The sequence below is a fragment of the Pseudopodoces humilis genome, chromosome 8, assembly GCF_049639895.1.
Source record: "Pseudopodoces humilis isolate 2021_Gansu_Grassland_sample_001 chromosome 8, ASM4963989v1, whole genome shotgun sequence".
Classification (NCBI taxonomy): Eukaryota; Metazoa; Chordata; class Aves; order Passeriformes; family Paridae; genus Pseudopodoces; species Pseudopodoces humilis.
In genome coordinates, this window is record NC_142207.1 from 22485217 (window position 1) to 22508953 (window position 23737).

Consider the following 23737-nt stretch of genomic DNA (forward strand, 5'->3'; position numbering starts at 1 on the left):
CAGGCACCTCCACTCTTTCAGTTACTGTGGCAGTAGGTGAGAGACAGAAGAATAATCAGATAGGAAGGGGAAGCTGCTGAAGGTGAGTACAGCATGTGATTATGTGCACAGCTTCAATTCAGGAAAACATATATTCTCACCATACCACTTTCCTGAACTTAAATTGTAATTGTTAAACATTCATTTAAAACTTCATCAAAGATTTTGGTCAAGTTTTCCACAGAATGTCAGACTGGAACAGCTGTTATAATGGTAAATTTTCTCCAAAGTAAAATGAATTAATGATAAATTAAATACTGATATTAGACTTTGATTTAATCTACTTTAATGGTGTACATCTGCCTGCTCCCATACCTTGATTCTTTTATTAGGAATTTTTCTTGAAATTCCACAGACCTTGGGAAGGTGGAGCTTCTTTCAACACGAAGTGTGGGATATCCAAATCCAATGTTAACATGCAATATCTAATACACAGTATCTGATACACAATATCTGCAAGACTTTATTAAGACTGAAGAGTTAACTTCTGATCAGACCCTACTCTATATTTAGAGAAAGTGTTTACACATCCTGAGCTTGGGAGTACAGAAGTTTCCTGGGAATTCTTCCAACTCTTCTGACCAAGTTCTGTCTTTGGAAAGTGCTAGTGAGTAAATTTTTCAGATGCCATTTTAAAAGATACAGGGCAATGTTAACAGGGTATGTGGACATCAAAACGATTGGAAATGCAAATATATGCTGGAAATATTTTCTAAGCTTGAAATTATAAGCACCTTCACAAATAAAATTGCAAGATGGCTGAAAGTTATTTTAAGTAGTGGAATGCTGACTATCCTCATGCTGGGCACACTAAATCCCCTTTCTAATATGTCTGTTACAGCTAAGGATAGCAGGAATGAAGTTATGTTTATCAGCAAAACAAAATGAAAGGCAATGACATGGGAATGCATGCAGTGCATGTTTTGACCCACTGATATTTTTACATTTTAATCAAGTGCACAAAATTCACTTCTATTCTGAATTCACTTCTTATAATAGTGCTGGGGGACATTAAAATTTCTTTCTTCTATGCCTTTCTTCTATGTGGTAACATACCAACTAAGCTACTTAAAATTATGGCCAGAAGTTTAGACATGGTTATGGATTATCCATAAACAGGTAATCACAATAAGTTTTACCCTTTGCCTGTTTAAAGACCAAGGATACAAAAATAGCCTCAATGCATTCATAATGTTCATAACAGCATTCTTGGAATTTTATCCTGGAGACCCTCTCAAACTCTTTGAAGCTGGGTAATCTCTGTTGCTTTGGAAAAATAAATTATTTAGGTAGTTCTCAGAGTGTGCAGAGGAAACTGTACCACTGTGACCCTTTTAAATCTATTCTAGTGGAGTTACTAAGAAAAAGTCCTTTAAATACTGAAGCTTGAAAGAACTGAGTCTAGAAAGCAGAGGGCTGGTAATAGCCAGCAGGGTTATAAGGACTGTAGTTACAACACTTCCAAGAAGAGATTTTTTTTCTCTGTTGTTTAAAATGTATAGCTTAAAGTCTTTACACTGCTTTGGTGTTGCATTCTACACAGTAAAGAAACTGTGCATTGTGCTGAAAATGAGACCGTGGGACTACTACCCACTGCTAAAATCAAGTGTGAAGCAAACTTTGCTTTATCTGTGAGTAGATATAGTTAACTATACTATCAGCCATATAGTTTGTTACTGTGAGATTGAACCACTCCAGCTGATTTATCATGTTTGCCTTTCAGAGATTCTTGGAGTTCTGACAAACTGCATTTCAGGTTTGCTTTTCAGGTTTCTGGTTTCTTTTATTTAATAGGGATAGTCTAAATAGAACTCTTGTAAATTATTATTACCTATGTAAGGGATTACCTGTAACTTCATCTTCATTAAATCATCTCTGGGTATTTCTGTTTCCCTTTGCAGTTTCTTCAGTGAGAAGACCTAATTTTCCTCTTTCCTTTGGGGATGTCCAAGAATAGTTTAGATTTTATTTTTTGTGATCATCTATGAATATGGAAAGTATTTTTGACATATTCTGTGCATATATTATGTTATTATGCTTCTCTTGCTATATACTGCCCCAGTCTTGTACGAAGTATAGTAGAAAATGGCACTGAAATGAAATCAGTGCATATGGACTGTCACTACAGAAACTGAACAAAATGTTGAAAAGGTAAAAACAGTTTTCCCAAATTCTCTTCAGGGGAATGGAAAAACACCCAAATGGAAAGATCAAGAACTAAGTGACTGCTTTCCAAGGAAGATGGGGAAAAGCAGGAGTATGCTTTCATATGTAGGGGTGCTGCTTTTCTCTGGTTTCTTACACCTAACTGTGCAGAAAGAAAAGAATAAACCATTTGGATGGCTGTACAGGACTGTGTAAAGGTCCATTTAAACTGATGTCCTGTTCTCTATGGTGCTGGGAAACTGATGTCAGGGAAAATGGCAGATAGAGTATCCTTTCTTGGGCAACTCTTAACAGGCAATGGGTAGGCACCTTTTCAGCAGGAACTGCAAAGGAAATTGTGCCTACAGCTGTCCTTCAATCATTTGTATAACTCCAGATTAAAAACCTCTGTCCCTTCAGCTTCACAGTTTAGTATGGAAGCAAGGCATCTGATTTAATAACACTCTGTATGAAAAAGTTTTTCCCTCTGCCTGATCATTTATTCAGTTTTCCTAAGGTGTTGTGTGATAGAAACCAGCACGTGATTGCTTACTGTCAGCCTCCTATGTATCATTGGGGTTTTGTAGATCCAACGACAATCCTTTCTCAGTTTGCTCTTCAGCTAGAAATTATCTCCTCACATATATGCACTCCCATACCTCTGCATATATTTTTTCAGCTGCACACATGTATTTTCTAGTTTCACATTATCATATGAAGGAACTGGATCTGTACACAGCATTCAAGTGCAAAGATATTTCCATGAGGAAATGATAATGAGCTTTCCTACTTTGTTTTCTGCTGATTTTGAAGCAATTTCTAACTCTGTTTGCCTTTTGGACTACTGCTGAGTAGCAAAACAATGTTGGCAGAAAACTACTCACAATGACTTCAAGTAATAAAGGCTAATTTATAGCCCATTATTATGTAAGCTTAGTTAGGGTTATTTTCATTACTGTTTACATTAGTTTACAGTTATTTACATAGACTTTCAGCCACCATTTCATTGCCCTATTGCTCACTATTGACAGATCTTTCTACGGCTGCTCAGAGTCAGTTTTTGTTATGCCTACCATGAGTAATTTTGCATCATCAGGAAACTTTTTTTCACACAAGTCATTTTAGGTATTTAGGTGCAACAGTGCTCATCTAGAAGTATTCTAAGCAATTCAGCCCTAAAGAGGACTCAAAGAGGAAAGTAATGTTGTGTTGGGTGGTCAGTATCTGTCAAAAAAAGGGGATGTTGATCTGGTTACTGGATCCTGGTCCTAGTGGCAGCTGTGCTTTCTGGTTCCTGGAGATGGCTCTTCACTCCTGTGGCACTCCCCTACTCTAGGGCACATCCAGTTTCCATCTGCTGGTGCCTGCCTTTCTCCTTTCACAGCTTCTGCTTGCTATGAGCCTGCCTCCCAAGGTCTCCCTCTGCCTGACTTGTTTATTATCACACACTCTTAACTTTGGTACTCCATGCTTTTTCTTCAAAGCACTTCTGTTCACTGGTTATTACTCCTGTACTCTTAAAGTTTTTCATAATTCAGTGAATTTGCAAAAATGCAAGTGTAATTTACAAAAATCTTTATTAAAAATGTGTCTCTTACCTATGCCTTGCCTAAGGGTACAGTTTTGCCAAACACACATCCCCCTAACAATAAATTACAGCAATGAAACAACAATATTGCTTATTACAGGAGAAATAAAAGTATTTTCTTAAAGTTCTGTAAGTAAATATTTTCAATGTCCATAGATCTGCTTAGCCTCAGCATAAGGCCGGTAAGCAAATGTTTCCTTTTATATTTAGTAAACTTCCCTGCTGCATGATTTGAAGAATGGGAATGCCTACAGTTGTCAAAGAATCAGTTCTATATAATGAAGACCTTAGAAGATGAGGTTACCTGTGTGTATGCATAGCACTTTATCATCCACCATCTATGTAACATAACTGTTACATAGTTATTATTTTAAATTAGTTTCATTATTTGAAAACAGTATTTAACCTGCCCTTCTACATGTTTGTTTCTCTTTGGTTTAAGTATAGATAAATAAGTGAAAAAAAACCCAAACTCTGTAGAATAGCCACTTAAGAACTTGGCATCAAGATCATTGGAGAATATTAAAGAATAAATTGTTCAGAAATAAGTGAGCTAATTAACAATAGAGTTTTCTGGAATTTCTTTCAGGTCACAGATGTTGGGTGACCTCTTGTCTGAAATGGTATTTTTTGAATGAACCTTAAGACACCTCTATCTCCCTGTCCTGTTATTTATTTCTTTTAGAAGAAAAATAAGGGACTATGTTCCTGGTATTGTTTGTAAGAGACTTAAAAATCATAATTTTGTTAAACACTGTTATGGTCATCAAAGGATTTTGCCTGCTATGGCGAAGTCTCTAAAGAAGCCACATGAAGCCCACCCCGCCCAAATCTGGGAAACTGAACTGTGAGTTAGGGTACCTGATGGGAACTTGAAGTAAGATAAAGGTGGTACTATTGTCGAATTATCTCAGGCCTAAGGAGAAGTAAACAAGGCTTGGGAAGAAGAGTATATCCACAAGAAAAGCCAGTATCAGCTGTGCTAGAACATCAGCTCTGGCTGGGTCTGGCGGGGGGAGCGGTAGCCATAGACACATTTGCTGAGGCTGCGTTTGCACTATTCCCCCTGTGGGGGTGAATGGGGAGAGACTTTGGGGATGTGGTGGTGGAGAGACAGAAGGAATGAACACCCACCTTCGGAGGCTACAAGCTGGACTTTGAGTGGGATAAGAAGCAGACCCTGCAGAGAAGGGATGGTTTTACCATGCCAGTTGTGTGGCACACAGCTGGCCCAGTTGTGACATTCCTGCAACCCCTCCGGGGGCAGGTCACATCCACATGGGACATTCACATTCACAGGCATGCATCCCTTGTGATAAGGCATTGACTGCCTTGACTTTGCTGCTGTCAGAGGCAGCTGCCATGTGTTAGAAGGGATCATAAGCTATCAAAGAACCCCAAAGTGCTCAGACTCATTTCTGAGGCCTTCCACCAAGGGACTGCACAGGATCCACAATGTTGCAAACACATCCAGTGTTGCAAAAGACAGTGTAAAACATCTCTTCCCATGGAGGGGAGGTGCTTGGGCATTCCCATGGACACCTGAATGTATTAACCCACTGAACTCTGCATTTCATGGCACCCCCTCTCCAAGGGAGAAGACCAGAAGAAAAGTAACAGGATGCTGTCTGGATCCGTGGGTGCTGGTATCTTTCTATCACAGCGATGTCTCTCTGTCATTCTTTTCCCTCCCGACTCTCCCTGCTTCCTTTTCCTTATTTTTCTCTCTCTCCTGCCCCCCTTTCCCCTGCATTTACTGGTAAATAATATCCATACTATTGACTTTGGCACATTGCCCCGCTTGCACCTTAACTGGGGGAAAGTCATTGTGCTCTTATAATCTCATCTTAAATGTGTTCCATAATGTGTGTGGCTTTGTACTTAATCTTTCTGTGGATTTTACATGAAAACTTTGACACCCACCAAAGTCCCGCTTGATGTTTTTCCTGCTCCGGCTCTTGGAAGCGGAACACCAAAAAGAAAAAAAAAAAATTACTTAATGATTTCCTAACTTTATTCAACCACATTGAAAATGAGACCTGCAGGTTCAGCCGAAAGAACAAAGCTTTTTTTCCAACAAGCTTATCTGAGAAGTTACACAAATAATACTATGTCAAGGGATCCTTCTATGGAGGTCTCTGCTTTTACAGGAAAATGACTATGGCTTTTGTATGCCAGGCTGCCAAAAATGATCCTTGGTTGCACAGTGATACTGCCAAATCTGAAACTGCTAGTTTGAGAAATAGGGAAAACATAAACCAGCATCACACAGCCTGTCTGCCTATTGAATACTGTAGGTTCAATAATTTATAGAATGCTGTAACTCTACTTTTTTTTCAGAGGTATTTGCCCTTTTCCCCCATTCTCTTATTGAAATTTGCTGGCAGTGGCATCTAGTTCTCCAGGGATCTAAATTGATTTTCTTGGATGACAAAATGTATTTCCAATCTTGTTACCATGAACCAGAGAGCAGGGCTGAGGTGGGGGATGTAAATAGTTGGAGTACAGTTTGGTAAGAGAAGCCTCAGAGCCATCTCTGGAGGGCAGGAGGTGTGCCAGCCCTGGTGACAGGGAGTGACCAGGCCCCAGCAGAAGGACCAGAGGCAAGTCACTAACCAGTCAGATGAGTCTACAACCTGGCTGCCCCACAGCAGGGTGACCTGTTCCACTCCACGGGTTCTCTACACAAGGCAGTCCAGCTTCCCCTTTCCAAAAGGTGTGTTTAAGCTATCAAGGATGTTGTAAAAGCTGTGATGGAGGATCTACAGGGAAGAAAGAAGAACTCCCCCTCCCCAAGAAAACCAACCTACCAAAACAAAACAACCCCCCCGAAACCTAATACCAATTAAATCAGAGGAGTCATTTCTAGGGCAGATTTCTGGCGCACGTAATGGTTTTTTACAGCCTCCCATTATCGGATGACAAAGATTGATCAGCTAACGCAGTGACCACTGCGGGAGGGTGACGGTGCAAGACTGGTCGTGCTTGTGTCGCCAAACCTGGGTGGGGAAAGGCCCTTAGGCTGCTGCTGACAGCCCTGTCCCTCGGCGGCACCCCTTTGTCTGACACCATCTCCCGCCCCTGGCACGGAGGTCCCTTTCGCTCCAGCGCAGCCCCGCTGTTGCCCACGTGCTTTCCAGTTTAATTCCAGACCTGATGTCATGACCGAAGCCCGGTACGCGGTCCCCGCCGCTGCCCCGTTTCTCCGACACGCCGGCAGCACCCGGCTCGGGGTTTTGCTCGGCGCACCGGGGCCGGCTGCGGGAGGGACGGCGAGGTGCTGAGCCGAGCCCCGGCGCCGCCCCGCCGCTGCGCGGAGGGCCGCAGCCGCGCTCGGCTGAGCATCCCTGCGCCGCCAGTCCCTCCTCAGCCCGGTCCCCGGCACCTGGGCCCTGTACCTGTGCCCTGTGCCCGGGCCCGTCGCGCCGCCGCCCGCCGCAGGTGGGTACGGCCGCGGAGGGCACCTTGGCCAGCGGGCGGGGGCGGGGGGCGGCGCGGCGGGGCTGCGGCGGCGGCTGCCCGCCCCCTCCCTCCCTCCCTGCCTCCGTCAGGCGGGCGGGGAGCTGCGGCGGGAGGGAGCGGGAGCGGCGGGGCGCAGCCTCCCGGGCCGCAGCGGGGATGCGCCGCGGATCCCAGCCAGGAGGTGGGCGCTGAGCGGCGGCGCTGGGGGCGCGGGCCGGAGCGGCGGGACGGGCCGTGCGGGGGGCCCCGGGTCGGGCGGCGGCGGAGCCGGGGCTCGGCGGGCGCTGCGCGGTGCCGGGGCCGCGGCGGGCGCGGCGCTGCCGCCGGGGGAGGCGGGAGCGGGCGAGGCGCGGCGGGGCCGGGGCCGCGTCCGGGGCGGGGGCTGGGTCCCGGCCCGGCCCGGCCGTGGCTCTGTGGCCCCGGGGCGCAGCCGGAGCATCCGGACCTGGGGGGGGCCGGGCCGGGGTTACGTAACGGCATCCGCGCAGAGATGCGCCGGTGTCAGCCCCGGCTTCCCTGGCGCTCCCCGAAGTCGTGATCTTTTCCCTCTTCCCTGCAGAGCAATTTGAAATACTCCAATAAACTGTGCGGTCTGTGAGGTTCAGTTGCAGATGAGCTATTGCCAAGTTGGTGCACTCTTAGGATTTGTTTTGTTTTGTTTTGTTTTCATTCTGTTTCTCTCCAAAGAAGGCAAGAATGGCCTGTATTTCCAATTTGCTAGCAAGGCTGCAAATCCCTTCCAAGTACTTTGAACATTCATTAAAACTGATGTTTGGAAATCATGTGTTTGCCAGAGGTGCTGATGCTTAAGATGACTGTATGACGTGAGTTTTGCCATTGGCTCGTCATTTCATGTCAGTTTCTAATTGCTGTCGTATGCTGGAAGGATACATTGGTGATTTTCTTCCCGAAAGCTTCAGCAATGCAGGTACCATGGACTAACAGTAACTGAAACAAAAGACCTTGGTGGAATTCTCAGAGCAAATTGGGAAGCCAAGGTCGAATAGCAAACGTCAGTGCAACTTGTATGGGGTAGCGTGAGAGAACAGAAGTATTCACAAATCTTATTTGAGAGTTTAAGTGAAAAGTGTTCCTTAAATAGACTATTACTCAGTAGATGAAAAAAAATGCTTAGTGAAGGTATGAGGAAATTGCTATTTTAGGACTACAATTAACTATATAAGCTCAATTTTAATGGAACTAGTACATTTAATTGCATTCCTAACAGATTTTCTGTTCTCTAGATGATTAACTTGCAGAATGATACCAGCTCAAAGATTAAAATCTCATCAAGTATCTAATGGTTTCTCTGCAATGTAATTGTGTTTGGTTTATAATAGTTCTTTTCTAATAATCAGCCTTTGCCCATACATCTGTAGATACTATAATTAGACTTTTTTATCTTGGTGTAAATGACATGACCTTGACCTTTAGAGGTTAAGTAGATGTCATTTTTATGGATCTTATATGTTTAGTGGAGCATTTTTATGTATATATAGTAAATACAGTTTTCTTTTCTTTTTGTTTAAAAACTACACAAGGAGACTACTTTATCTTTTCTCTCCACCTTAGATAAATTAACAGAGATGTGTACATCCTAAACATTTCCCCTTGCTACTGAAGGCTAAAGGAGGCGCCCTTTGTTGTACTGTAGCTCATCAAGCATGCTTCTTCCACTTCCCATTAATTTGCTGTTGCACTCCCAGATCCTCCAGAGCTCTTAGAGCTGTGCTGTTGGGGGCCTTGTCTGCAGCCTTGCTTATTGCTGGAAATTTTTTGCTCTTAGCCCATTCTGGGAGCTTATTCATAAATGTCTGCGGTGCGAACATTGGGTCGCGTGTACTTGTAGGAACACGTGTGGGTTTTTTTCCCAAGTGCTGGTGTTGAAGTGCTGTACTCTGTATGTCTGTATGCTCAGATGTGTTTTTCATATAGCCATCAAAAACATTTACTCACAGGTGTGAGAGTTACTGTGCATCTGAGCAGCCATTTAGACATTATTAGAAAGGTGCCGTGGCTATGGAAAGTTAAAGCTCCGTGCCTTGTGCAATCGGGCAGTCCCTGGCCTCCTGCTTTACTGCAAATGGTGGTAGACATGAGACTGCTCTCCTTTGCCACTTCTTTCTCCAGTCCACTCTGGAGATGAGAGCAGAGAGTGTTCATCCTACTTCTTCCTTTAGTCCTCTGGCACACATGTGTGTGATTGTGTATGCTGTCATTTCAGCTGAGCCACAGTCTACCGATGGATTTCTTAGTGAGATGGAAGTGAATGATTTTGCTCTTGTTTTCCCAGAAACATATGATATCAGCATGGGTTTTTCCCTGAGAATTTATGCTGCTTTACCATGGGGCTTATTCTCAGGAGGGCTGTATTTCTTAAGGGACTTCAGTCAGCCTTCTGTGCCTGTGCCACGCTGGAGAGCCTGCTGTCACTGCGGTGGGAGACGGGAAGAAACTGCCAGCGCTTCACCGCTTAAGATGTGTGTGTTTATATTTTTAGTGTGTGTGTTTTTATAAAACAAGCCTGTCCTGACAGTTTAATTAGCCATAGGGTAGCAAATACTTGTACATTACTCCTGTGTTTTCTAATATTTTTAAAAAACACTGAACACTTTAAACAATTCCTAGAGATTTCTGGGAGTTTTTTGGTTTTTCTCTCATAATTTAATGTTTTCTGGTTTTGAAGCTTTTGATTATCCTGGTATAGGAAAAGGCAGCAATTTTCATGGGAAATATTACTCTGGGCAATTAGATTTCAAAAAGTAATTTCTCCAAGAATTTCCTTCAGGCTTGTGTTTCTTTCTTAAGCTAAGTTTAATGAGATTAAAAAAAAATCCTTCACAGTGGAATACTAAAGTAAATGCTTACATTTTGGTTTTTTTTTGGTGGGGGGTGTTTGTTGAATTGGTCATATCAACATTGTAGGTGTTGAAGGAAGCAGAAATAGGTACAATACACAAATGCAAGTAAACATGCTTAGGCCATTTGAGGAATGTTGGATTTCTGGCAAATTTAAAATATGACTTTGGTCTTATAAAAGAAACTCCGGCTGCCAAAAATCTAGTGAAAAGAAAGCTATATAATGAGGGGCCAGGTAACATGAGCTGACTTTGATTGTAATGTTATGAAATATTAAAGATTATGTAGCTATAGAGTCCTAGAATGGTTTGGGTTGGAAGGATCCATGACAGGTCTGCTCATCCAACCTCTTGCAATGAACAGGGACATTCTTCAGATCTGAGCCACATCCAACCTGGCCTGGCTGTTTCCAGGGATGGGGTATCTACTACCTCACTGTTACAGTGTTTTGTCACCATCATCATAAAAAAAACTTATTCCTTGTACCTAGTCTGAATCCACCCTCTTCTAGCTTAAAACCATTGTCACATATGCTATTGCTGTTGTCTTAGGCCCCCTGTTAGTAGAGTTTATGCTACAAGTGGTGTTATTTTGTTTGTAATTAATTTCACTGTCTCCATACCAAGGTTTTCTGAGCTGTAAATACAAACCTACAACTTTCAGCTATTTCTTGTAAGTTAGAATACAGACATGGTGGCAGTTAAAAGTTTGTGTTTTTTTAAATGCTGGTGCATAAGTCCTAATAAATGGTGTTTCTAGCATGTCCCTCTTTTGGGGTTGTTCCTTTTGAAAGAGTTGAAAAAGGATGGAAGAACCTTTTGCTCCTAACAGCTGATAAACCAGTGTAAGGGAGAACAGCTAAATGTGGAAACTGAGAGAACGCCAGAAGAATTACCGTGTTCACTGTCAAACTTCTGTCTTCTAGGGAAACTTCTGGGCTGTGTAGACTTGCTAAGATTAAGGGAGGGAAAAAGTGAACAGTATCAAAATACTAGAGACAATTTTTAAATGACAAATTTTAAATGGGAAAAAACAGGTTTGGTTTTGTTGCCATTTTTCCCTTTTTTAATGGGATTTGGCTCAAGTGGTGCCTAAAGAGTCCTTCCTACCTAAATTATTCTGTAGTTTTGTTTTGTCATTATAGGTGAAACCCAGAAAATTGTTAATTTTCTATTAACAGTGAAAAATAGATGGTGCTCAGAAACTCAGATTGATTCTTTTTCTGGCATATATACATATATTTTAACCCTGTGGAATTTCCAGATAGTTTTAAAGCTGGTTCCAAGTGAAATGTGTCAGTCTACGCTGAGGGCTATTTACAGTTATGGGTGGTAGCAGCAGGTAGGGAGATGGTGGATTTCCAAGCTTGTCTTTCTGACAAATCTGAGGACTGGCTGCTTAAATGGTTTCTGTGTGAGTTTCACAGAGTCCAGTCCCTTGGCATATTTAAAAGATTCTGTGTTTCTCAATCAAATATTTCACATTTTTTGAATTTAGACCATCCTCCCATTCCAATGTATCTTTTCCCTCTTATTTTGACATGCTGAGAATAAGGTGGGGAAGTTGAATCTACTCAGAATTTAGCAGATAGCAGTCTTGGTTATGATCTTTTACAGTGTGATCTGACTGCTTACATTTGTAGCTCTGATACGAATAAATACAACAGTATATAAACCAGTTTTGTTTTCCCTTTTTTTTTCAGTGGAAACTGAGAGGTGGAAATGCTCCTAGCCTATAAACTATGTAAACTCCTCAGTACTTTTCCATTCTAATGAAATTTGTGAAAATCACAAAAGTCATGCTTAGTCCCTATTGATTTGCATGTTTCTAGCAGAGATGCAAAGGCACTGGTGGATTCTCTACTTAAAAGACTGGATTGACAGATGTCTATGTGGTACCAAATTCAGTCCCACTCTAATGCAAATGATGTTCTGTTGGTATGAGGCTTTTCTAGAGCCTATGTTATTCTCAATTAAATTAGTGAATTATGATTGTGAAGGATGCAGGGGTGTTAAAATGATGCATTTTGTCCTTTACACCAGTACAGCAGGGCACAGATCTGGGATTGCTTTGTTTTGAAAACAAGTCAACCCAAAGTAGGTAACATTTATCTAAGAATGATCTAAAGATCGATTTCAAGAAACCTTATCTTGGCATCTGATACACTTTTTCAGATGATGAACTGAAACATTTCTCAACAGAAAATCTAACAAGCTCAGGTTGCCCAAAGAAGAGTCTATATGTCTCCCTGTGCCATGGAGTGAAGCCTACCTGCTCAGACAGACGAGGCCTTGGTGACATCTGCCCAGCAGCAGCTGACCTGATCAGTCCTGGGAAATGAAAAACAGTAGAAGGACTTTGTTCTGTAGCACTTCCTAACTTCCTGCTGCCTGTAAAATGTTTGTGGTGGGAGACCAAAGAGTTACAGAAACCTTGGTGGTGACTGCTAATTGACCTTAGGTATGGGCAGTGGAATTGGTGAGGCTTTCATGGCTCCTGCCAACAGTTTAAATGAGAAAGGGCTAAATAATAAATAAATGAGGAGGGAGTTAAAGCATTAACCCCAGGTGTGGGGGGGCGTGACAGGGGCCATGCACAAACCTCTGCCACTTGGAAGAGAACAGCTTGGTGTGAGGTCCAGGCCACTGGTCAGGACTTGGACACACTGAGCAGCTGGAGTGAGCATTCTGTTCCTCAGGGTCTCTTGTGGCAGGGTCACCTGGATCTTAATTTTTGTGTATCATCGAATAGACAAGCTGGGATAGAAATGCTACACTCATCCTGATGAATAAGATATGACTTTATTTTATTCAGAATATGTGATGCAGTGGTTTCTCTTGATTCTTGTTGCCACCCCAACCTCTTCCCCTGTGACAAACCCAGTATGAATAAGGTGATGTTAAATGCAATTTGGGTCAAGAGAAGTTTCTGTTAATATCCTACAGGAATGGTTCCAGACTGCTCATTCTTCTTTCTGTTTCACCTTTGCCTTTACTGTGTCTCTCCTGTGTCTAATCAACCTGCATCTGCAGTGGGACAGCAAGTGCACTCTTGCTCCTTCTTTACTTCTACTTTATTAGGATTTTTAGAGCTGACCTACTCAGGGATGCCTGGCACCCTTTTGATCTTTTTTTCAAAAAAACAGCATTTAACTGTTTCTTCCCTTCTGTTTTTGAAAATCAAATTCAGCCTTGTTTGGAAAGAAATGGCAGTGTTGTAGGAGAAGTGGGAGAGAAAATAAACCAGTGAGATTGTGGCTCATGTTCTTAGATTATGATTTTTGAGATTTTAGCCAGAAGATAAGTTTCTTTAATTAATTTATTTCCATGGAAAATGGTGGAGAGCAACTTATTTCTTTTTATAAGTTGATATTTAGGAAGCTGGTTAGCTGTGTTGTCACCTGGTAAGGATAGATTTAGGGAAAATGGAAAGGCAGAATCACTGATGGAGAGCTACAGAAATGGCAAGAAATTGACCAGATAAAGGGACTTTCATCTTGAAAATGGGAAGCTGGAGTGGTTAGTTTAGTGACAAATATTTCTTGCAGAGCAGAGTGGGTAAACTGGGTGAGAAGGTGGTGGCTAATGGTGGAAATGATAGTTAAAAGGAAGAAGCTTCAACATAAAACAGCTTGCTGAGATCTGAAACAGCAGCAGTTGGTGTTGAGTCATCTTGAAGTCCCTCTGACCCCAATGTGAGCATGGCATATACATCCCTCTGGTAAGTAATGATGTTGCTTTTCTGCTTTAAATCCGTGCTTCTGGGGATTATGCTGTTTCTGGAGAACAGGCTTCATAAGATGCGTGCCAAAACCAGAAGGATAGGAATGATATGAAATAGAGCTGTAGAGCAGTCAGAGGATGAGTCTGTCTGTAGCCAGACAAATTCTTTTTCTTTCTGTGTAATGGTTGAAGAATTCTAAAATCCATCTCCTTTCCCCCCTTCTTTCTGCCAGTTAAATACAAGTTGTCTTTCCACGTTCACTTGTGCCTGACAACTCTGTTCTGCGTGTACCTTCTAGGAAGTACAGGCAGGTCACAGTTGCTACCTGTTGTAATATTCTTGTGTGACATAATCATGGGCAAAAATAATGCATTCTCTGACTGAAGGGGAAAAAAAGAGTTCTCTAACTCTCCTCAATTGTGACCTATATTGTGTGGGTGTGCAAATATGCTGTGGAAAGCTAAATGTAAATTATATGTTGTTCTACTGAGCAGGCTTTTCTCAGTTCTCCTAATAATTGGTAGCGTAGCCTACATACAAAACCCATGGTCAGTTTGTAGTATTCAATTCAGTGACATGCAATGCAATTATTATTTGCAATGCAAAATAATCTTTAAAAAACCCAAACAAGGTAATTTCTTTAGTTAGCAAACTGTCTCTTGCCCAGTCACCCTAAGTACTGTTTTGTGACGGAGCTTACAATTCATAAAAAAGTGGCTTCTGTCTCTAATTAATACAATAATGATTGTTCTTTCTTTTGGTGTGGATAGGGGATTACTGGGGAGGCCTCAAACTGAGTCAGAAATGAGGATTAGAATTAGCCCAACTGACCAACCCTGAGACCCTTACAGGACTCCTCAACATGGTTGTGCAAGGAAAAAAAACTTTAGAAGTAATCTATCATAAATGCTTTTTAACTTCCATTTCTGGTGATGCAAAGGTTGTGGTTGGATCTGCAGATGCTCTGAAATGTAGCAATGAGATGGCAGCTTGGGTTCATAGCACCTTCCCTTTCCATAACAGGAGCTGTGTGTGTCTGTCTTCCTGCTACAAATTTAAACTTTCTGAACTACTTTAGGAAGAGGAGAGAGTGTCAGATTTTTTGCCTTTAAAATTAATGAATTCCTATTCATCAATTTCTTTTGGCTTTCATAGTGTTTTGGCCAAAACAATGTAATATTAATCTACAAAGGTTCGGCTAAAACAGCCATGTTGTAATCCTGTGGCCTTTCCTAAAGCTGTGATATTTTTCCTTAGTAAAACCACTGGGTTTTAGGCTTCCAGCTGAAATGCCTAGACCAGTTCTGCAAAGGTTGTGTAACAGATTGCTGGTCATAGTTCTGCCGATGTTTTGTGCTTTCCTGAGTGCCTCATTCTCCTCCCAGCTGTATGACCTCTATAGGTCCAGATACCCACTTGTCCTCTCTGACATGTGCACATTTAATAGTTGGAATGTTACTCAAACTGTTACCTTGCACCGTGCCAGGGCAGTGCATGGGACAGGGATGGATGGATGGATGGATGGATGGATGGATGGATGGATGGATGGATGGATGGATGGATTGCCCCCAGCTCTGATATCTGCCCAGCCCAGAGCTGTTCTGGCCCTTGGCTGCCAGCCTGTGGTGCTAAGGCACAGAGATACTATTATTCCCTGCCACCTTACGGTATTTCTGGTGTAATTACCTTCTGATATATTCATTATTAGATTTCCCCCTCAATGTTCTTCAGCATTTTTAAAGATTTATTCAATGTTTTCAGATTTTTATGCTTTCTTCTTAACTTTGTGAGCACATTAGCTCAGTCATAAACCTGTGCTGAATCTCTTTACTATACCATTAGTATTAATAGTCAATATTATTGAGTATTTGAATTATTTTAAGGTTACACAGAATTCTTTTGTTAAGTATAAATCCATTGACTTAAGAATCTTCTACATTTTCTTCATTCTTTTTCACATGTCTTTTTGTAGTAAATCACTTAAAATGATTTCAAAGATGGAGTAATAAATAATGCTGTGTAAAATGTAGGTAGATAATAACAATAACTTGCTAAACATGGTGAATTTCCCCTAAGGGGAACAGAAGTATGCTGGCTAACATCAAGCGAAGGGGCTTTATGTACAGTAAACCAGAACTAGTTAGGCTGTGATTGATGTAATTAGGCTCACAGCTCTCTCTAGAAAAAGAGCAGTGTCTCATAACAAAGAAGTTTTATTTTTTGATGTCATTGCATAAGTTCAAAGGTAATGAACAGAGTTCAAAACTATGTTTTTGTTTTGTGTTCTGTTTTGTCTGGTTGTGGGCACTGCTCTCAGTGCTGAGAAACACTGAACTGGTTGTGGGGAGTATGGCAGCTTCGGGAATTTTATACTTCAACATCTATGGCAGCATTCCCATTTTGAAAACCAGTGGAAACAAACTGCTCTTTAGGCTGCAGAGATCTTGAGGAACATATAGTTCTGCTTTCTTGGCTGATTCTTGGGTAGTTAGCCGTGAAAAATGTGTCATAGCTGTGTGATATAACACCGAGAAAACCACCAACATTGGCTAAATCTGTTTGTAGGTGAAATTTAGTTCCTTAGGAAGAAATGTAATGAATACAAACTTATTTTGAAACTAATTTTTTTAAACCCAAATGCACCAGGGGTGTGTTCATCACTTCTGGCTTTCCAGCACTGAGCCCTCTTCCACAGCTCTTGCCCTCTTTATCATTCCATCTGTCCTCCACAGGTCAGTCCCCACCCGTTAATTCACTGCTCTCGGAATTCCAGAGCTGTGCCCAAGCTCACTGCTCCTCCTGGCGACACAATCATGTCCCCTTGGCCAGGCTGGTGATGCTCCATGCCTGTTCCCTCCAGCTGCCACGTCTGTGTGCTTCCCCTGAGGTCCTTAAGATCTCGGGAGATCCTTGGGGGTTAGTGCCAGGGGCTGGCGGTATAAAAGGAAAAGGCCTGGATAGTCACAGTGTAAGTATACCAAGGAAAATAGGTTATTTTCCTACCAGTTCTTATGCCTAGAGGTGGTGTAAGGTGCCGTTTCTTAATGGCAGCAGGTGAAATATTTTTGCACTTTAGGCTGGTGTTTCTGTCAAGGTTGGTTGTACATCTCAACCATGCTGAAGCAGATTTAAACGTAATGGTGCAACTTCCAAATGCTGGTTTCTCATTTAGAAGTACAAGTCTGAACAGAAATAAATGTCTGTATGTGCTGTGGGACTCAAAAAGTAATTCAAGCAGAGCTTTCTGAAATTTTTCTTTTTAAGCAATCTTGGTATGCTGCAAAAATGAATTTAAAATCTTTAGCTACCCACAGGTAACAGCACAGAAAATCAATACATTTTCAGCTAATGTCAATTTTTTCCATTAAAAGATAAATGATGAAGTGTGAAGCTTCCAGTCTTCTCAGACTTCTGTGTGCTTCCCAGACAGCTGGTTTTAATTTAGCTTTGTTTTGTATAGTATACTTAGTGCTTGTCATTCTCATTGCCAGCCATTGCTTGTACTTACGAGTTAAATAATCGAATAGTGATGCAACTGTGGTGCATTTTAAAAGCCTTTGTTCAACTAAGAGGGTGAATGTTTTATTTGAGGAAATTAGACTTTGTAGGAAACTGAAAATGATCCCTATCATGGGTTAGATTTTTTTCTTACTTGGAAATGTGTTGGCTCATGCTATCTTTGTAGTCACTGAAGTGTATCAGTGTTTAAGTAGTGGTGCTTTGGAGGGTCTGGTCTCCAATTTAATTTTTATAAACAAAAATATTGTAAGACAGAATAGGCATTTTACAAATAATTTAGAAAGCTAAAACATAAATATTTGAAGGGAATGGACTGCAGATTTCAAGCTTCTACTATAGACTTCTACTCTACATAGCCTTTTGTCTTCTGAGGGTCTGACTGGAGTGATGGGGAAGTGAAGACCACTGCTCTGGATCTGTAGAGAATGAAAAAAAAAAAGGAAAATAACCTTCCTAAGTTTTTCAAATGCATGGGCAAAGCCCTGCTTTTTGAAATAGATTCAATTTTCCTGTTTCAGGATCCTTGTTAAAAAACAGAAAAAATAAGGATGAATTTGAAATTTTCTTTACTGAACGCTACAATTTCCAGCTGAATATCTACAGTGCTTCTTTTCCCCTCTTTTTTAAGCTGCCTTTTAGAATTTCTATAGTCGGGAAGCTGTCCCAAAACATATTTGTCAGGTGTCACTATGTAGCAGTAATGCAATTAACCTTAAAAGTCCTTTTTACTTCCTTAGTGTATTTGCTTGGTAGTCTTTCAAGAATTATTTTTCTGCTATTTTCTGGTGTTGATTAATTTTGGAGCAGGTATTGCATACAGCAGGGGAGTTTCTTTTCTGTGTAAATGGCTATGGGCATCTTGGCTGAGGTTGCTGACACATATTTGGCTAAATGCTGACTTACCAGCTATTGTGAAGGACTGAAGAATGTTGAAAAAATTAACTGAGTTACTTAAGAAAATTACTGTTGTCCTTACAGCTGGAGTGATTTCTCCTCTCAAGGAAGAAAAAGAAATTGAAACAGAAATTGAAAGCTGGTATTGAGAGAAAACAAATGTCAAGGGTAATAAAGTACTTTACTATGTTGAGGTATGACATTGTCCTAAAGTGCCTTAAAAAAAACTAAGTGACTAAGTTTGGTATCTTTGTTCATTTTGTGGCAGTATACACATTAATGAAAAGTTTGAATGGAAAAACACTACATCTCACTTTTGAGTAGAACTTGGATGCTCTAATTCAGTTTTCTGGTATAACTTTCTCAAGATATTTTTTTAATGATAATGAAAGTATTGTGACTGATGATAAAAATCTTTTTGGAATAACATTTATGTATATCACAATATATTTTCACTATCTAAATGATAGATGATTCAAAATCAATGTTTTTATTCTAATGAATTTACAAATATGGAGTTGCCCTTACCTTGCCCTTACCTGATTTTATAATTTGTGATTGGTATCAAGGAGCAGAGGGAGAAATTTCAGCTCTGTTTCTATCTTTATGGTATCTTTTATGGTTTTTAATATAGTAGCATTTTATTGTTTATACTTTTATCAGGCATTAATCTTGCATAAAGTATTCCTTTCAGGTCTATTCTTATGCCTAGATGTTGCTGCCAGATAATGTTAGGAGATTTTTCAGTAACTAAGAAATCAGTAGGCAACAGGAAGCTTAAAAAGGAGATGCTGAACTTCAAAACCATGAGTTGTATGGCATTAGAAGTTCAGAAAAACCTGAGGACTGGAGTTGGAACCTCTGACACAAATTGTGAGGGCTGGAGCACATCTCCTGTGAAGACAGGCTGCGAGAGTTTGGCCTGGAGAGGAGAAGGCTCCAGGGAGACTTTATAGCACCTGCCATTACCTAAAGGGAGTCTTTTTACAAGGGTGTGTTGACAGGACAAGGAGTGATGCCTTTAAACTGATAAAGGGTGGGTTAAGGTCAGATATAAGGAGGAAATCCTTCACAATGAGGGTGGTGAGGCACTGGCACAGGTTTCCCAGAGAAGCTGTGGATGCCCCATCCTTGGCAGAGTTCAAGGCCAGTTTGGATAGGGCTCTGAGCAGCTCTGTCTAGTGGAAGGTGTCTCAGCCCACGGCAAACTAGATGATCTTTAAGGTCCCTTTCTACCCAAACCATTCTCTGATTCTACATTTAGGCTTCCATTGCCAGCAAAATATGAAGTGAACCCTTCTCTTCCTTTTTCTACTTTGGTGGTGGTGCCTAAATCATCTGTTTCATAGATGTGTGAGTCCTGAAAAGAGAAAAGAGGACGCTTGTAGTTTGGTCACCAGTTTATCATGCAAATTTATCACTAGAATTCTGCTCATATTTTATTGAGCATGTTCTGGAAAATCCAAATTTGTTGGCATCCTACATGGGACTGAGAAACTCTGAGTGGGAACAGTGCTCCCTGATTTGTCAAAGTCAGTGAGCAGAGGGAGGAGGAATACTTAATGAACACTGTTTGACTGGAGTTTGTGTCAGCCAGCACATCTTCTCAGCTCAGCCAAGATCGCAGATAAAATCTTCTGGTGGTTGTTAACAGCAAAGTTGGAGGTGTGGATGGAATCCTGGCAACGGAGGGATTTATGTTACATGAATGAAGTCGGATGTCGTCATGAAGGAAAATTTTTAGTATCCTGCCTTGAGCATGAGTATACACCCAGCAGTAATAAATGCCTCCTCTTCAGGCTGAGAATCAGTCCTAACAGAATTGCAGGTGAAGGTTGAGCTGCTTCCCTCAGAGAAATCATGATGACAGTAATTGAAACAATCAGATTTATGTTCAGCTGCTTACTGCTGGAGGTCTTTTCGTTACCTTTAACTCAGTGTTAATTTAGGTCACCCTTTAGTCTAAGTAAAAGAGACCACAAATGCTTTTGCTCTTGACTCTATGTCTGTACAGAATGTGTAGAGAATGCTGTTCGTTTTGGTGCTAGTCTATTATATGAAATGTCTGTTTGATATGAGAACAAAAGGGCTTTTAAAATAATTTGATAGCTTGCACTATGCATTTATTTATTCTGGGCATCCTCCTGTATTCCTGCTTTTATGTAAAGTACCAAGTCCTTAAAAAAATGCTTGTTTTATTGGCAATCATCATGGATGCAAAAGTGTGTGAGTCTCTAATATCTCTGCCCTGCAGCTCGGAGGGTGCCAGCAGTGTTCTCCTTGAGCTCTCCTGAGACAGATGAGGAGCTACGTGTGCACTAAACGTTGAGGTCTGCACATAAATACTGTACAAGGAAAAGAATCTTCCAAAACTTAGCTCATAATTGAAAACAGAATGCAAATAGAAAAACCCCACGAGAGTTACTTTTTTTCCTTTTTAACACCAAATTAGTGCAAGTAAAGTTGTAACTCATCATTTGCTCATGCAGCTCTTCTGAAAATTAACACACTTCCAATAGAAATAGTTGTGAGGACAAGTCTTTAATTTTCCTGTTATTTATCTTCTGAATACAGTCCACCAATGTAATTTGTTTCATTAATGTTTCAGAGTGTATAATAACTTTTAGTAGAGAAATATGACTGCCCTTGCCTCTTCCTCCAGGCTTAAATAACAATGTTTTGTCATGTCTATTTATATTGTGTATGTTAAAGTGTCATTATGAAATTGAAAATGCCTCTGAGTATGTTTTGTGGAAGCTGAAAGCCCTGAGTGATAATGGCAGGACATTATTGACCTTGTTGATGTATTAAGTACTAGTGGCTGTGTTTTGGGATGCAGAATATCTTGCAGAATATCAGTTATCTGTGGTGTGGGCCTCTCAGATGGTCCTGTTCAAGTGTTCTCAGTGGTAAAATCTGCTTGCTTATGTTGGAGAACTGGAGTGCTTTCCTTGGATAGGGGAGTATGTCTGAAAATGTGAAACAAAAGGAAGGAGCCACCCACTGTGGAAATAATGGAGGCTAAGAAAGTTATTTTGCCAAAAACAGTTGCAAGTACATGCAAATCTAGCAAAACAAACACTATATGAGAGCTTTCTGACTAGCTGTGGATAAATAATGTAAGATTTCCACAGTTATTCTATATAGTGGGAGCTATACATTTTCAATGAAAAGTTCATTTTGGTGTGTCTTGATGTTTAAATGTTCTTTATACTTGAAATTTCTCCTTTCTTCCTCCTCTAGGTCTCTGAACTAAAAAAGAATCTGCTTTTCATGCAGCCAAAATAGGTTCTGTTTTTCCCGTTAAGGATTTGAGGTTTATGAAACATGTCAATAAACATGCCCAAGGAAGAGCTTGCTTGTTCCAAAAATATAAGGCAGACTTTTCTAGTTAAAAAAAGTCATCCCAGCATATGGTGTGTTTCTTTTAAGATGCAAAATATACATATACTGAGATGAACCCTTTGGAGGAACTTTGAGGCAGTAGCTCTTGCTCTTAAAGCTTCTGTCTTCATTTGTTTCAGCAGACATTTACTTTCTGAAGATTTTTCTTCTGATTTCTAAAAGATGTTAATGGTGCCTTGCCAAACTGTTGTTGACAATCTGTTTCTTGTAGGATACTGTTATATAAAAATAGTGCCTTTTTTATGTTTAATTTTTCAAGCCAGGAGAAACATTCAGATTTGCTTTCAGCATGAGTGTAGAATAACATTGTCTCTGGCATAGCAGTTGTTGTAGTCTTGTATGACAACTGTTGTACACAGTATTTTACATGACTGAGGCTGCAGAATATGATTATCTATAGGATAATCATAGGATTTTCTATGTTATTAATGTGTTATTGCATGTAGGGCTGCCTGATGTGTTTTTTTCAGTGTCTTGGTTGCTGTGGCAGTAACCTGTGTTCAGTGCCACCACGCTAGTGTGACCTTCAGACGGACCGGCAAAAAAGATCCATCTTTTTTGCTCAGCATCCCAAAAGACAATTAGGAATGGTTGCCTGAGCAACATAACATCCTTGTCCAGTGCCACAGGGATAGCTGTGATGCCAGTTGGACTGTTCTCCCAGAAATGGCACGCTTCCATGCACAAAACAGTGGACTAGCAAAGGAATGTTTTTGCTTCCCATTTGTTTTTTATCTTTATCTCTTCTGCTGAAGTGGTAGAAAATAAGCAAAGACACAGAGTAAACAGAGGAGTAGAGGGGGAAAAAAAAAGGGTAACGTGAACAAAGAAAGGAATCCTGGGTGAAAGAAAGGTGAGGGTGCTCTGAATTTTGGATTAGGAACAAAGCAATGGAAACAATCTGGCAGAAAAGATTGTCAATGTGGAAGAAGCACTTAAGCAAAATAAAATAATTTAGGAAAGGAATGTGGGAGAAAACATCGGCAATGCTGGATGAACAGTACAAATGGGTAAAAATGGGAAATATCTTTTTTTTAAGCATGTAATACCTCTTACATTAAAACTGTATTAACTAATGATATTTGTTAAATCTGTTTTGCTGAAAAATCTGTGTTTCAGGTTTTGGTGTTGCTGTTGTTTGTTTTGGTTTCTGTTAATTATAAAGAAACCAACAGACTTATTGATGCTTCGATACCTGGGTGTGTTTTCCTAAAACAAAACCTACCAAAGATCTCTTCTGGATGCAGGTTGCTTATCGATCTTGTGTGGTTAAGGCCCACTTGTATTTTGCAGCCAACAGCTCACAAGGGAGCAATATGGCTGGTATCACATCTGTCTGCCTTTTTTCTTCTCAGCTTGAATGAAGAGCTACCTATTTACAGCTAGCATAACTGTGGGGAGGCCTTGGCACCCGTCCATCCAAAGGGCTCACAGTCACGTCTCTGCATCACACAGAGATGCTGAAGCTACTTTCCTGCTGTTAACCCACCTAATTTTCCTTGTTTTATACACATATAGCCTGTGAATTTTTGGATAGCTCATGTACTGTATGAAATATTTGTTCCATCTGTTCAGAGCACTTGAGCTTTATAAAAAATTCAGAGCAATTCATAGGTTTAGGACTTGACTATTTTTTTTAGCCAGTAAAGAATCATATGGAAGTCTTTCAAAATAAAAGCTAAGCTGTGAGAGGAGAATAACACAACAATCTAAATAGGAAATAAGGAATATTGAAGCTAGATGATTTTTAATGTCATTTCCATCCCAAACCTTTCTATAATTCTATGAAATATTTTCTTTCAGTGTTTTAAAACTGGGGTGTATGTATTTGAATTTTAACTACCCGAGTTAAGGAGAGTTTAACTAACTCTCCTTAAGAGTCACTTTATTCTGCCACTTAGGTGGTAGGTTCTTCAATTTTTACAGAAAGATATTCATTGTCCAGAAATGTTTGCATTCTACTTTAACAGCTTTTCTGCTATATAATTTCGTTATGGATCTTTAAAGCTTTTATTTTTTTCTCTCTGTAGCATGGTTTGATGGGACCAACAGAATCTGTTACACTGAGGTGTGTTCTAATATATTAAAATCTCATTTTTGTTG

General features: G+C 40.6%; 1 protein-coding gene across 4 annotated transcripts in view; it reads left to right on the plus strand.

The window, feature by feature from the left end:
- The first annotated feature begins 7170 nt into the window (after positions 1-7170).
- OSBPL6 (oxysterol binding protein like 6) overlaps positions 7171-23737 on the plus strand; it is a 97358-nt gene continuing 80791 nt past the window's right edge. For 3 of the 4 annotated variants that reach the window (XM_088058518.1, XM_088058516.1, XM_005519846.3), the window contains exon 1: positions 7360-7415. The gene's annotated coding sequence lies outside the window, so the exon portion shown is untranslated. Of the gene's footprint in view, positions 7214-7359; positions 7416-23737 lie in introns of those variants that run through there. The other variant, XM_088058517.1, reaches the window with a different exon arrangement.